The 14,914-nt window shown below is 38.9% G+C and overlaps 2 protein-coding genes across 3 annotated transcripts in view; one reads left to right on the top strand and one right to left on the bottom strand.

Annotated features, from left to right (window-relative positions):
- Positions 1 to 14,914, top strand: part of LOC133610386 (zinc finger CCHC domain-containing protein 24-like) — a 33,999-nt gene that overhangs the window by 15,698 nt on the left and 3,387 nt on the right. The window lies entirely within an intron of this gene.
- Positions 959 to 14,914, bottom strand: part of ppifb (peptidylprolyl isomerase Fb) — a 28,465-nt gene continuing 14,509 nt past the window's right edge. The window contains exon 7 of the transcript XR_009815866.2: positions 959 to 1,513. The gene's annotated coding sequence lies outside the window, so the exon portion shown is untranslated. The remainder of the gene's footprint in view (positions 1,514 to 14,914) is intronic.

Consider the following 14,914-nt stretch of genomic DNA (forward strand, 5'->3'; position numbering starts at 1 on the left):
AGTCATAAATTTTACTTTTTGAAACCGATACCGATAATTTTGAAACCGATACCGATAATTTCCGATATTACATTTTTTAAAGCATTTATCGGCCGATAATATCGGCAGTCCGATATTATCGGACATCTCTAGTAATAAGTGTCCTTAATTGGACAATATTGCAGTCGAAAACCCAATATTGGTCAATATAAACAAGTATTAAATCAATATACTTGAATATTAAGTACACAAAGTCTCTACGCTAATAGGAGCAAGCAGCTACACAACAGCTAAGCGCGTAAGCTAGACATAGGTACCGGTAATACGTGTCCTTAATTGGACAATATTGCAGTCGAAAACCCAACATAGGTCAATATAAACAAGTATTAAATCATTATAGTTGCATATTACTTACACAAAGTCTCTAAGACAGAAGCGTACTAGAAAAAAAGCATCTAGTAACAAACGTGTCCGCATCATCTAACTTACCACGTTTTCACACCACTTCAATTTAAAGACAGTAAGTCCATTCCTGGCGGTTAATAATAAACAGATTAGTCTTTCTTCTACCTACCATTGTTCTCTGTTTGAGTAAATTCACTTGATCAAACTTGTTCTAACATTCCACACTACAATATAATAAAAGTATGACTCCTGTTGATATCATACTGTGTTAATATTGCCATCGGCCAATACTCAAGGCCCCAATATCGGTAACATATATGAAGTGAAAAGTTTTGATTTTATTATTTACATTTAAGCTCGTAAAATGACTGTTTTTGTCCATAATCACGTTTTCCCCTTGGCCCTTGGAGGCATTAAGTTTGGGCACTCTTATTTATGAGCACCAAACGTGACAAAAATTGATAACCTCCCTTACTTGTTTGCTTTATTTTTGAAAGAAAGTCATGGACAGCAAGCTAGATTAGCCCACCTAGTGTGTACACCCACGACTGTGTATTTTTATTTATTTAAAAGCAGGCTTCGCTACACATATTAAAATAAAACTTCAATCAGCTACAGACATACGGTATGTATGATCTTTTTGTTTTTTGTTGGCAAATAGGCTAAAATGTCAGTGTAATGTTAGCACTTTAGCTCGTATGTAATGTTAGCACTTTAGCTTACGCTAGTGTTACTACTTTGCTGCCCCAAGCACATAAAAGGACTCCAAGCATACTTGCTTATCAAATAAAAAGCTATACGTTAGAAGTCACTCGTGCATTTTCCTTCTCAGCGCATATTTGCTTTGGTAACGAGCTGCAGATGCCAGATCGAATCTCAGCGCTCGCCTGGCCCTTAATGAAAGACGATAGCCCCCCTCCCCGGCGGAACCGGGCACGACCTCAGCCCCCGAAACACGCCGAGAAATACAAGGCGGCGCTTCACGTGCAGCTGCGCTCGCCCATTGATCATTGCTGAGGGGAGATGCCTGACATTGGTTAGGCACGGCGGGTAATGACGGCATGACTGATGGCCAGGATGTGCCCGATGGGCAATCATTTCATCCTCAAGCAGATTTTCGAAGGAAATTCTGGCAAAAAAAAAAAAAAAGAGAGGCATTTTATATGGAAGACAATTGAATGACGAACACAGTAGTGTCACACGTTCTCCACTGAAAGATTAAAGCATGCTTGGGGAATTTAGAGATGTTTCATAATAAAAGCCAAAACAAAGTAAAGACTGTTTTTTAACCCTGAAGGCAGGGCTCTTCTCAAGTTTGATCCCGGTCTCAGTCATAACATTTAAAAAAAAAAAGCATGCATATATATATATATATATATATATATATATATATATATATACATACACACACACATACATACATACAAACATAAACATGTATGTATACATGCTTATATACATACACACACACATATATATATATATATACACATATATACATGTTTATGTACATATATACATATACATGTTTATGTACACATATATATAAAAATACATGTGTGTGTGTATATATATATATAAAATACATATATATGTATGTATTTTTATATATACACACACACACACACACACACATACATACAAACATAAACATGTATGTATACATGCTTATATACATACACACACATATATACATACATATATACATGTTTATGTACATATATACATATACATGTTTATGTACACATATATATAAAAATACATGTGTGTATATATATATAAAAAATACATGTGTGTATATATATATAAAAATACATGTGTATATATATATATATATAAATATAAAAATACTTATATATATATATATATAAAATATAAAAATGCATACATATATATATATATATATAATGTTTTTATATATATATATATATATATACATACATATGTATTTTTATATATATATATACACACATGTATTTTTTATATATATATACACACATGTATTTTTATATATATGTGTACATAAACATGTATATATGTACATAAACATGTATATATGTATATATATATGTGTGTGTGTATGTATATAAGCATGTATACATACATGTTTATGTATTTATGTATGTATGTATATATATATATATATATATATATATATATATATATATATATATATATATATATATATATATATATATATACATACATACAGTCATGGTCAAAAGTTTACATACACTTGTAAAGAACATAATGTTATGGCTGTCTTGAGTTCGATTTCGTATTACCTTTCTAAACAAAAGGGACCACAAAAATTTGCATTATTGGCTTTAATTTAACAAAACATCTTACGGTACATTAAACATATGTTTCTTATTGCCATCAAAGAATAGTTTTGTCCTTAAATAAAATAGTAAAACATACTAGACAACTTGTCTTTTAGTAGTAAGTAAGCAAACAAAGGCTCCTAATTTAGCTGCTGACATATGCAGTAACACATATTGTGTCATTTATCATTCTATTATTTTGTCAAAATTATGAGGGACGAGTGGTAGAAAATGAATTATTAATCTACTTGTTCATTTACTGTTAATATCTGCTTACTTTCTCTTTTAACATGTTTTATCTACACTCCTGTTAAAATGTAATAATCACCTTTTCTTCAGTTTGGATGCTTTATATTAGTTTTGGATGATACTACAAATTTGGGTATCGATCCGATATCAAGTAGTTACAGGATCATACATTGGTCATATTGGTCAGGGACATATTTCCTGACTTTATAAACATAATATAAATGTTAAAACGAAACAAGATTTTGTGGTGCTAAAAAATATCGATAAAATCATAGTAGTATCAACTAGATACGCTCCTGAATTTGATATCATTGCAGTGGATGTTAGGTGTAGATCCATCAATGGTGTTTGTTTACATTCGGTGAGCTACGGCGTGTAGTGAAGCATGTTTAGCTATTCCTCGTCCTGCAGGGATGATACTTGCAAGAAACTTACTTTATTTGTCGCCATGGAGGCGAGGATTAATGATTTAGAAGTAGCTAAAACACTGTCGACTGCGGATGCGGACATGTCTAGCTAGCCAGCCATGTCTTAAAGCACCTCTTCCTGAGGGCGTTTCAGTGTTAGAACTTCACCTTTATCGTTAGTTTTTAAGCCAAAATGCGTCCGTTCTCCCTTTTCTGTCTACACACTGTGTCTGCTTGTAAGTACTCTGTGATTGTGCGCTGCCGAACATGCTCCTCTGCTCGTAAAACAGCAATGTCATGACATGACGACGACGGGTGGACGGGGGACCGGTACGCTTCAGAGGTGGTATAGTACCGAATATGATTCAATAGTATCGCGGTACTATACCAATACCGGTATACCGTACAACCCTAATACACATATATACTTGCTGTCCGCAGATTCGTCAGTAAAGCCACGGAATTCCTGATTTTTGTGCACGCCGGGCCTAAATTTGTCTTTTTCAAAGACTGCGTCCTGTCTGAAGGCGCCAAAGGAGGACCATGTGCGTCTTTGATGTACTTGTGCAACATGTCCTACACATGAGGCGAGGCGCAGACATGCCATCATCATAAGACTGAAGCCATTGATTCAAAACATTCGCAGCGGCTCAGTCTTGTCTTGTCCGGTCGGGGAAATCAAAGAATGCCACAGGAAGTGGTCGTTCTGGGTCTTGAGCAGCCTTCCTGTAAGCGTAACGAGAGGGTTTCTTTTGACAAGAGGCCGATGAGGCACAATGATGATCATACCCGTTTAGGCGGTAACTTGACGCTGATAGCAAACATGCATTTGATATTTCATTGCGTGTATTTTACCGTGGGGTTTAAGCAACACAATATTACTTGGAGATATTCATGTTTCTACTTTACTGCCTCCTGACCCCTTTTAAGTGTGCAAAATCTGGAAACGGTTTATATCGCCGAGCTCTGGGACACTCTGCTCTGAAAGGATGATGTCATGATTTGCTAATATGTCAGGGAACGGATTACGAAGCCGTCGTCACAACAAAGGCTTCTCGCCATTTTGCGGTTCATCTAAAACTTATTGATCTGTTTGGATGGAATGTGTGGCACTGACATGGAGCTGATGTCTCACTGATGAGAAAAACACATACTTCAACATTTTGGAGTTAAAACTAGCACAGCTGAATCCGAGACATTGTGAGGGTACGCGGAGTTACAGTGTGCAAACACTTAATGAGTGCATGGTGGGAAAAAACCTTGCGAGGAAGAAGCGAGATTGGTGTCTTTAGAGGGGTTGTTGTATTGTTCACGCTACTCGTTTAAAGGGCCAGCTTCCAAAAAATATTTGGTTTTATTCGAGAAAAATAATAGAAGCTAGATGAGCAATCCCTGAAGGGATTGCATGTGAATGCTCCAATACTGAAGTTGAATTTCAAAATGACTAATTGTTGAAAGGGAGCACACAATTCCTGCACAGGCTGAATATTTTGAAGTTGGAACGGTTTGAATCGGATAAAAAATGTGGGAGTTGTGGGAACTTTGAAAAATGTCCCATTCTTTTCGATAGGAATTTCATGGAAATTTGGGAATTTTTTTGAAAATGCTAAATATTTTGAAAGTTGTGAATGGTTTGTAAATGGTTGATGTTGGAATTTTTCAAATAGGTCAAGAAATGTTGAAGTAGTAACATTTTTTAGTTGAGGAATAGTGTTACGGTATTCCTGGAATTTCGGGAAATCCGGGAATTTTTAAGATTAAGAGGAATGATTTGACGGTGGAACGGTCGAAGTGGGTTGAAAAATGAGGAAGGAGTAGTCGACAGAAAAAAGGGTGAAAAAAGGGTTTGAAAAAAATCGGGAATTTCCGGAATTTTTGGGAACTTCGAAAAATTATAGTTTGAATGTCCAGGATGAGTGGAATGTGTTGAAGGTAGAATGGTTTGAAAAATGTGTAAATTGTGGAAGTTTGAAAAATGTTTCGGAAAACCTTGAATTCTGCGAAATCTGGGAACATTTTGTGAATTTCTCTTTTTTTATTGTTTTGAAGTAGAGCACACAATTCCCAAACAGGCTGAATATTTTTAAGTTTGAACGGTTTGAATCAGATGAAAAATGTGGGAAATGTAGAACTTTGAAGAATGTCCCCATTGATTTCAATGGGAATTTCCAAACGATTTGGGAATTTCGGGGAAAGCGGGAATTTTTTTGAAAATTATAAAAAACTTAAATGTTCTGAATGAGTTGAAATTGTTGATGTTGGAATTTTTCAAATAGGTCGAGAAATGTTGAAGTAGTAAAATTTTTTAGTTGAGAAATAGTATTACGGAATTCCTGGAATTTCGGGAAAACCTGGAATTTTTACAGTTAAAAAACAACTTTGTTTTTTGTCCTGGTTAAGAGGAATGATTGGACGGTGGAACGGTTGAAGTGGGTTGAAAAATGTGGAAGGAATAGTCGACAGAAAAAAGGGTGAAAAAAGGGTTTGAAAAAACGGGAATTTCAGGAATTTTTGGGAACTTGGAAAAAATGAGTGGAATGTTTTGAAGGTGGAATGGTTTGAATTGTTTAAAAATTTGGAAATGTTGTAAGTTTGAAAAATGTCCCGGAAAACCTGGAATTCTAGGAAATCTGGGGAAATTTGGGGAATTTGTCTCGGGAAAGCCCGCGATTCCAGGCTGAACAGTTTGAAGTTCGAACGGTTTGAATCGGGTGAAAATTGTGAAAGGTAGAGCGTGCCAAAATCTGGAGAAGAAGAGGAAGTAGAGGAAGAATAATAACGAGATGAAGCAATTCCTGAAGGAATTGCGTGTGAATGCTCCAATGCTGAAAAGAAAAAGAAAAAAAGGAAATATGGGAAATCCGGGAATTTTTTTAAAATTGTTTAAGTAGAGCACAAAATTCCCAAACAGGCTGAATATTTTGAAGTTGGAACGGTTTGAATCAGATGAAAAATCTGGGAATTGTGGAACTTTGAAGAATGTCCCATTGATTTCAATGGGAATTTCCAAACAATTTGGGAATTTCGGGAAAAGCGTGAAATTGTTTGAAAATGGTAAAAAACTTGAATGTTCTGAATGAGTTGAAATGGTTGATGTTGGAATTTTTTAAATAGGTGGAGAAATCTTGAAGTAGTAACATTTTTAGTTGAGAAATAGTATTACGGAATTCCTGGAATTTCGGGAAAACCGGGAATTTTTACAGTTAAAAAAACAACTTTGTTTTTTTGTCCTGATTAAGAATAATGATTTGTCAAGGAAAAACCCGCAATTCTCAAATAGGCTGAACAGTTTGAAGTTGGAATGGTTTGAATCGGGTGAAAAATGTGGATGGTAGAGCGCGCCAGAATCTGGAGAAGTAGAAGTAGAGGAATAATAATAAATAGATGAATTTTGGTGTAGAAAACCATGTGTGAATGCTTTGGAGCAGTCACACAATTAAAAGCTGGGAGCTTGGTTGAGAGGACTCCAGCACCCCCGTGCAACTCAGAGATCACGTGAGTCGGCGCATACAGTCAGCTCCTTCCCAATGCCTCAACCCACCACCAAAAATTTCAGGCCGATGCGGAAAGAAGTTACGACTGTTATAATTTTCCACCACAGAGGGGCAATGTCTAGTCATGAAAAGTTCCCGACCTTGAAAGGCTAAATCCAATCATCTAAAACTGATGGTGAGGAACAGTTTTCGCCGCCAGGTTTCTCTCACAACGAATGGGTACCAATAGGTACTAACCCATCCGACACTTCAGCGTGTCATCATCATTTGTACCAGTTCTGATCAAGATCTGAATTCGTGGAGCGGAGTTATTAACGTTTAAAGCTTTGTGGTAAACCATTAGATCAAAGTTTGGCACCACGCCAACACCCGAAGGCGTAGGCAAAAGTCCTTCCCAATTTATCATCGCCCATCTGTCGTGTATCTGTCATTTTATTCGTAACTCATTGGATCAAAGTCCCTAAGAGTAGTTCGTTCAAGTATGACCTCGGTTTTTGGCCAAAAACTGAATGGCACAATTTACCAACTTTAAAGGTGGCGCTAGACAGCCAATTTTTTAAAAGTTCGGGTTGAAGACACCTAAAATATGCGAGTTTTTCCCGTGAGAATTGGTGAGTTTTCACGCATGTTAAGGCACCTAAAAAACGCGATCAACGTGGGAGAATAATAACGAGCAAAGAAATTCCAACAGGGCCTGAGCAGTAGGCTCAAAATATACCAAAATGTTTACGGTAGAAAGTAAACAGAAAACATGGCTGACCACATTTTATAGTTGGCATGTGGTCCAGCATTAGAGGTAGAATTGGGCACAACATAAACATTCTGGGCTAGGGATTGTAAAAACTGAGAAATTGACTCCATCATCAAAACCAGGTTGGGTGGGATTTTTTTGTTGTTGTTATTTGTCAAAAGAAGGGATGTAAAGTATATCATTAGGATTTTATCAATACCAATATCTATAATCCTTATCGATACCAGTATTCATCGGAACTCTTATCGGTACTATATTGTAATTTGTGTAACTACAGATGTGAAAAAATGCATTTATTATTAGCATTTTTATTAGCACAAGAGGTTGTACACCACCAACATCATGTAACATCTCACAGCAGGGAAGTAATCTTGTAAAAAACACATAGATCCATCTCATTAAATAATTTTTTTTTGGTATTTCAAAAGTTAATAAAAACTAATAAATAAAATGACTTTCATATCAAATATATCATATAAGTCAACACAATCAATTCGCATGTTAGGTGGGTGTGCCTTTTGTAAAATGATGCATTGTTATTTGTGTTTATGTTGTACCCGGATGTATTTAAGTGACGGACCAAAGGCCATATTGACTGTTGACAGCTACCGACCTATGCGTGTCGTGTATGTTGTATAAATATAAAACCCTGGTGATTATTTAATTTTTCACTTTTGAGTGGATTAATATTGGTCTGTGGATTACTGGATCACGACAAGGGCAATTAATTGCGGTAACGGCGGTCGTGAGTAAAGCGCGTTTACTTCAAACTGACATTAACTCTTGTTACTGTGCGTGACTTTGAGGGATTTATGAGGAGGAAGTTTTGTTGTTACAAACTTTTGTCTGGTGTTGCTTCCTTATTTGTTATTATTCCAAGCTAATTATCAGATCCTACCCGTGTCTTTTGAATGTGACAGCTTGTCGTAATTACAACGGTCAGCTGGATAAAAAAAAAAACTCCGATAACCGTATCATTAGTCCAGAATCTTAACGGTTTTCCTGCATTTACTTAATTAGGAACCGGTACCAAAAATACCGATACTCTGTTTACATCTCGAGTCAAGACTATGGGTGTACCGATACTAGGGATGTACCGATACTAGGGATGTCCCGATCCAGGTTTTTGCACTTCCGATCAGATACCGATATTGTTTTTGCACTTCCGATCCGATACCGATACTGACCGATACCGATACTGACCTATCGGAGCATGTATTAAAGTTTAAAGTTATTTAGCCTACGGTACTTAGTTGTCAGAATCATGTTGAAAAGAGTTTTAGTACTCTTGATAACAACTAGCCAGCTGAATTAGGGGAGTGTGAATAATACACAATGGTTGGTAACAAGAAACTCACCTGTTTATTCAAGGATAAACACAAAATAGACAAAATTATACATGACAAACAGAAATGGCATAATTGAAACTAGGGCGGTATGGCCTTTTTTTAATATTGCGATATTTTAAGGCCATATTGCGATACACGATATATATCTCGATATTTTGCCTCAGCCTTGAATGAACACTTGATGCATATAATCACAGCAGTATGATGATTCTATGTGTTTTGATTGATTGATTGAGACTTTTATTAGTAGGTTGCACAGTGAAGTACATATTTCGTACAATTGACCACTAAATGGTAACACCCGAATAAGTTTTTCAACATGTTTATTAAGTCGGGGTCCACTTAAATTGATTCATGATACAGATATATACTATCAGATATATACTATCATCATAATACAGTCATCACACAAGATAACCACGTTGAATTATTTACATTATTTATAATCCAGGGTGTGGAGGGGGGCGCCGGATGTAAGTGTCAAAAAGACAGCCAAAAGAGTTTGATATGAGAATAAATCTAAAGTTAAAATATAGGGTAGAAATGCACCCATTTGCAGGAAATGTAGTCTTGATTTTCAAAATTTTCTTTCAAGGCTTGCATGTCAACATTAAAACATTCTTCTTCATACTGCATTAATATATGCTACTTTTAAACTTTAATGCAGAGAAGGAAATCACAACTAAAAAAATCACACATTTTTTCATACGGTGTTGATCTGGAAATTTTTGCCTCGGCATTTTGATGGTGTGGGCGTGTGGCACCGAATAGAGATAAGCGTCTCGACAGACGTCACAATATTTGAACAATGATGACGAAAACTGTTTTCTCTGTCGTGTCCGTGTGTCGAAAATTGTTATGCGCTTATTTTTTTATTTGATTTTGTGCGTGGCATATAATTGCTATGCGCAGAGGACGTTTAAACAGTGCGTAATTGAACAAGCGCGCACCTTAGAGAGAACGTTGGTCACACGGCTGCGCTAGCATCACAGCTAACGTTAGCCATGCTGCTACCTCTCTGCTCGGGGAGGGCGTATAAGTATGTGACGTATGACGTGACAGTATGTGACGTGTGTAAGAAGGTGCGCTTGCTGTCTGTGAGAGGGAGACAGAAAAGAGTGAGAAGAGCCTGTCGTGTAATGCCAGCAGCTAAAAGCAACTGCGTGAGAATCCACAGACCTGTGGATGTGTTGAAGGTGTGCTGGAAAATGCGGAACGGAAATTAGGGAGCAGTAGAAAAGTGGAATGTATTATTTAAATAGGTGCGTTGGAAAACACGAAGCAGAGTTGTTTTTTTTAACTGGATCTGGATCGGCATTTGCTCATGCCTTGCCGATACGCATTTTTTGGCAAATATCGGCGGCCGATCCGATCCAAATATCGGATCGGGACATCCTTAACCGATACCACTTTTTCACTTCCGATACGATATCAATATCGGAGCCTAAATTATTGGCCAATATCGATGTTGATCCGATACGATATCATTACACACTTTTTAACAAAAATTGCTGTTATTTTATTACTGTTTATTGTATTATTCACCGTTTTATTGCTTTTATTGTCTTTTGTGCCCTGTGCAGTACTTTGGTCAACTGAGGTTGTTTTAATGTGCTCTATAAATAAAGTTTGACTTGACACCTTTATTATTTTGTAGTGTGGAATGTTAAAAAAAAGGCTTGATTAAGTGAAATTAGTCAAACAGAGGACAATAGTAGGTATGAAAAACACTAACCAATTTATTATTAACCGTCTGGAATGGACTTTTGCCGTCTTTATTAAGTTGAAGTGGAGATGTATTTTTCTTTTGGCGACACCCAGTGGCACAACAATTAAGTTAAGCAGTGACTTGTATGATGCGGACACGTTTGCTACTGGATACTTTCAAATACACTTCTGCCTTGGAGACTTTGTATGTGTAAGTAATATGCAACTACAATTATTTGATACTTGTTTACATTTACAAATGTGCAGTTTTAGACTGCAACACATATTGTTTAATTAGGACAATTACAGTAGTACTGAGCTGTTGTGTAGCAGCTACCTACTAGTAGCCTATAGCATACAATGTTTATTACTTTTTGTAAATAACTTCACTAAATACAAAAAATAACTTGTTTTGGAGCCCTGATATCAGGGATTATAGATGCAAGCAGATATAATCCGATATTTTTTGCTGATATCAGACCAATATCTGATTTTAATACTGAATCAGGACCACCCTGGTCAAGACAGTGGAAGAGATAACAGGAGACAGACCAGCAAACCAGGGCCATACAAACTGACCTCCTTTAGGTTAATAATGTGTACGTTTCTGCCCAAATTGTCAGAAACTGATTCAAAACATGGTTGGATAGGAATTTCTCTGGTAGAGCATTTGTAAGAAGAGTGGAAGAGATACCAGGAGACAGGATAGTACACTGGTAGATTTGGAGGTGATTATATAAAGCAACGGTAGTGTTTCATATACATTAGTTTGGAAAAGAGTCGGAAAATAGCAGAAAGAGTTGGAAGCGACTACTTCTTTGCATAAGGTTCTGGGTTCAAGATGTGCGAATGGCCGGTTACTTCTCTTGAGGACTTAGCCCTGCGCAGTGCCGTCATGCAGAAAAAAATCCCTGGAATTCACAGTCTGTAAGCAAAACAAACAACGGACGGACAAGGGACCACATGAATAGTATTCAGAGAAATCCACCAATCTGTCTATAGACTGTTTCTTCATGTAACACTTCAGTTTAAAGTAAACCCCAATGATTACAACAATGTTGTCTTTGGACTTCTGTCCAGGTGAAGCCTGTTTCAGGTCTGTTGCATAGGTTCTTAAGCCTGCCCTGCTGATAAAATGCCTTATCTATGGCCCCGTATTGCTGCTGGTTTCGGCCGGATGATCTGCGGAGGAAACCACGGAATGTGGAGCAGAATCAGTCGGCTCATATATAAATGTAACAAACTGTTAAAGCCAATCCCTCATGACTTGCTTTTGACGTGCTGCCTGGTGTCCATCAATCTTGGTAAAAGCATGCTTCATACATGCAGCTGCAGCCCTATTTACTTGTTGGCAAATAGTGGATAATCATTTGGCGCGGTTTAAGGACAAGTGTGATGCAATGTTGGCTATCTGGGAAGCCATGTTGGAAAATGCTTCTCTCGTTGACGCGTTAGTTTGGGACCTGACAGCCCGACAGATGTGCGGAGATGTGTCAGGAGAGGAAAGATAACAGAGGATTGTGGTCTGTCAGTTTGTTGTCGTGGAAGAGATGACCGCACGGATCCCGACACGCTCGCTTCCTGTGTTGCCCGGGGGCTCAATGTGTCACGGCCGAGTGTAAGCGGGGGAGAAAGTGAGTAAGGGAGTGAAGGAAGGAGGGAGGGGGGCTGGTGTCGGCTATTGTTTTTATCCTGATGGTTTCCAGATGATGGCGGAGGAGGGAGGCAGAAGGTTCTTGTTGCCGAGCTTATCTTGCAGCAGGGCGTTACATAGAGATGTCTGCTGGGAGAGCGTGACCTCCCAGAATGTTTTGCGGTGGATAAAGGACACAAACACAGGCGTCAAAGATGCGTCATGTTGTCCCAAAGGTTTTTGACTGATACAATAAAACTCACTGGATCTGTTCGTGGCCGAGTGGGAAGAGACTGGGATGAGAATCAGCGCCTCCAAGTCCGAGTCCATGGTTCTCGCGCGTAAAAGGTCAGAGTGTCATCTCCAGGTTCGGGAGGAGATGTTGCCCCAAATGGAGGTGTTCAAGTACCTCTGAGTCTTGTTCAGGAGTGAGGGAAGAGTGGATCGTAAGACTCACAAGCGGATCGGTGCGGTGTCTGCAGTGATGTGGACCCTGTATCGATCTGTCGTGGTGAAGAAGGAGCTGAGTCGAATTTACCGGTCGATCTACGGTCCCATCCTCACCTAGGGCCATGACCGAAAAGACAAGATCACGGGTACAAGCGGCAGAAATGAGTTTCCTCCGTCGGCTGGCGGGGCTCACCCTTAGAGATAGGGTGAGAAGCTCTGTCATTCGGGAGGAACTCAGAGTAAAGCCGATGCTTTTCCACATCGAGAGGAGCCAGATTAGGTGGTTCGGGCATCTGTTCAGGATGCCACCCGGACGCTGCCCGGTTGGAGGCTACGTGAAGACCCAGGACACATTGAGGAGACTGTATCCTGGCTGGCCTGGGAACGCCTCGGGAACCCCCGGGAGCAGCTGGACGAAGTGGCTGGGGAGAGGGAAGTCTGGGCTTCTCTGCTCGGGCTGCTGGCGCACCAGTTTAAGTGGAAGAAGATGGATGGATGGACAATAAAACGTTAGCCAAGGGGAAACAAATTAATGGAAGTGATACCAGGAGACAGCGCAGCACACTAGAAGTTGAAATGGTTGAGGGGGGATGTAGGAGGACCACTATCTTCTCAAGGGTCTTACGAAGTTACCAAACAGTTGAAAAAATATTTAAGAACAAAACAAGGTTGGATGGGATTTGTCCCTTGTTGAGACGTAGGCAAGAGTGTGGAAGAGATACTAGGAAAAAGGGGGTGAGGCTGCATTTGTTTTATGCTCCTAAAATCTGGAATAAACTTCCAGAAGATGTGAGACAGGCCTCAATGTTGGCAATGTTCAAATCCAGGCGGAAAAACACTTTTATTCAGTTCTGCATATGAAAGTATTTTATCTGCACTCTTAGATTTTAATTTGAATTATGATTATTTGTATTATTCTATTTTTGCCTTCTTGTAATTGTTGTAAAGCACTTTGAATTGTCTTGTGTATGAAATGTGCTCTATAAATAAACTTGCCTTTGCCTTTTGTGTATGTTTCTGCCCAAACTGTGAAAAACTGACTCCCAACAAGAATCAAAACAAGGTTGGGGGTGAAATACCAGGAGACAGGCTGACATACCAAGATCCTACAAATGTACCTCCATATGGCCATCTCATGGAATGTTTCTCCATAAAACTGACTCCAACAAGAATCAAAACAAGGTTGGGGGTGAAATACCAGGAGACAGGCTGACATACCAAGATCCTACAAATTTACCTCCATATGGCCATCTCATGGAATGTTTCTCCATAAAACTGACTCCAACAAGAATCAAAACAAGGTTGGGAGTGAATTCTTCTGGTAGTTTATGTCAAGGGCTTTGAAGAGATACCAGGAGATAGGCTAGCACACCAGGAAGTGTAGGAAGCTGTAGGAGGACCCCTATCTTGTTGGGCGACCTGGAAACTGACCTCCCGGAGGCCACCTTTTGGCATGTTTCTACATAAAACTGCGAGAAACAGACTCAAATTTTGTTGAATTTGAATTCTTCAAGTGCCGTTTTTGTCAACAGCATGGGAGAGATAAAGGGAGACAGGGCAGCCTTACAAATTGATCTCTAGTAGCCCCTTGTGTATGCTTGTGAAAAAACTAAAAATGTACTCCAACAAGAATCCAAAACAAGGTTAGGGGTGATTTATTCTGGTTGTTTCCGCCCAGAGAGCGAAAGCGATACCAGGAGACAGGCAGACATGCTAAGGTCCTATACATTTTCCTCCATATGGCCACCTTTTGGAATGCCATCCATACGTCCATTTTTACCGCTTGTCCCACTCAGGGTGGCAGGGGGTGCTGGAGCCTATACCAGCTGCATTTGGGTAAGGGGGTGTACACCCTGGACAAGTCAAGTCGCCAGCTCATGGAATGTTTCTCCGTAAAACTGACTCCATCAAGAATCAAAACAAGATTGGGAGTGAATTATTCTGGTAGTTTTTGTGGAGGAGAAACCATGAGATAGGGCAGCATTCCGGGGCCGCACAAATTGTTCTCGAGGTGGCCACTTATGTGCATGCCTTTTCCAAAACTGTGAAAAACTGAATCCAGCAGAATCAAAACAAGGTTGGGTGTGAATTCTTCTGGTAGTTTTTGGCAAGAGCGTGGAAGAGATACCAGGAGGTAAGCCAGCACACCAGAAAGTGTAGGAAACT

Source organism: Nerophis lumbriciformis, linkage group LG11, assembly GCF_033978685.3.
Source record: "Nerophis lumbriciformis linkage group LG11, RoL_Nlum_v2.1, whole genome shotgun sequence".
Lineage (NCBI taxonomy): Eukaryota > Metazoa > Chordata > Actinopteri > Syngnathiformes > Syngnathidae > Nerophis > Nerophis lumbriciformis.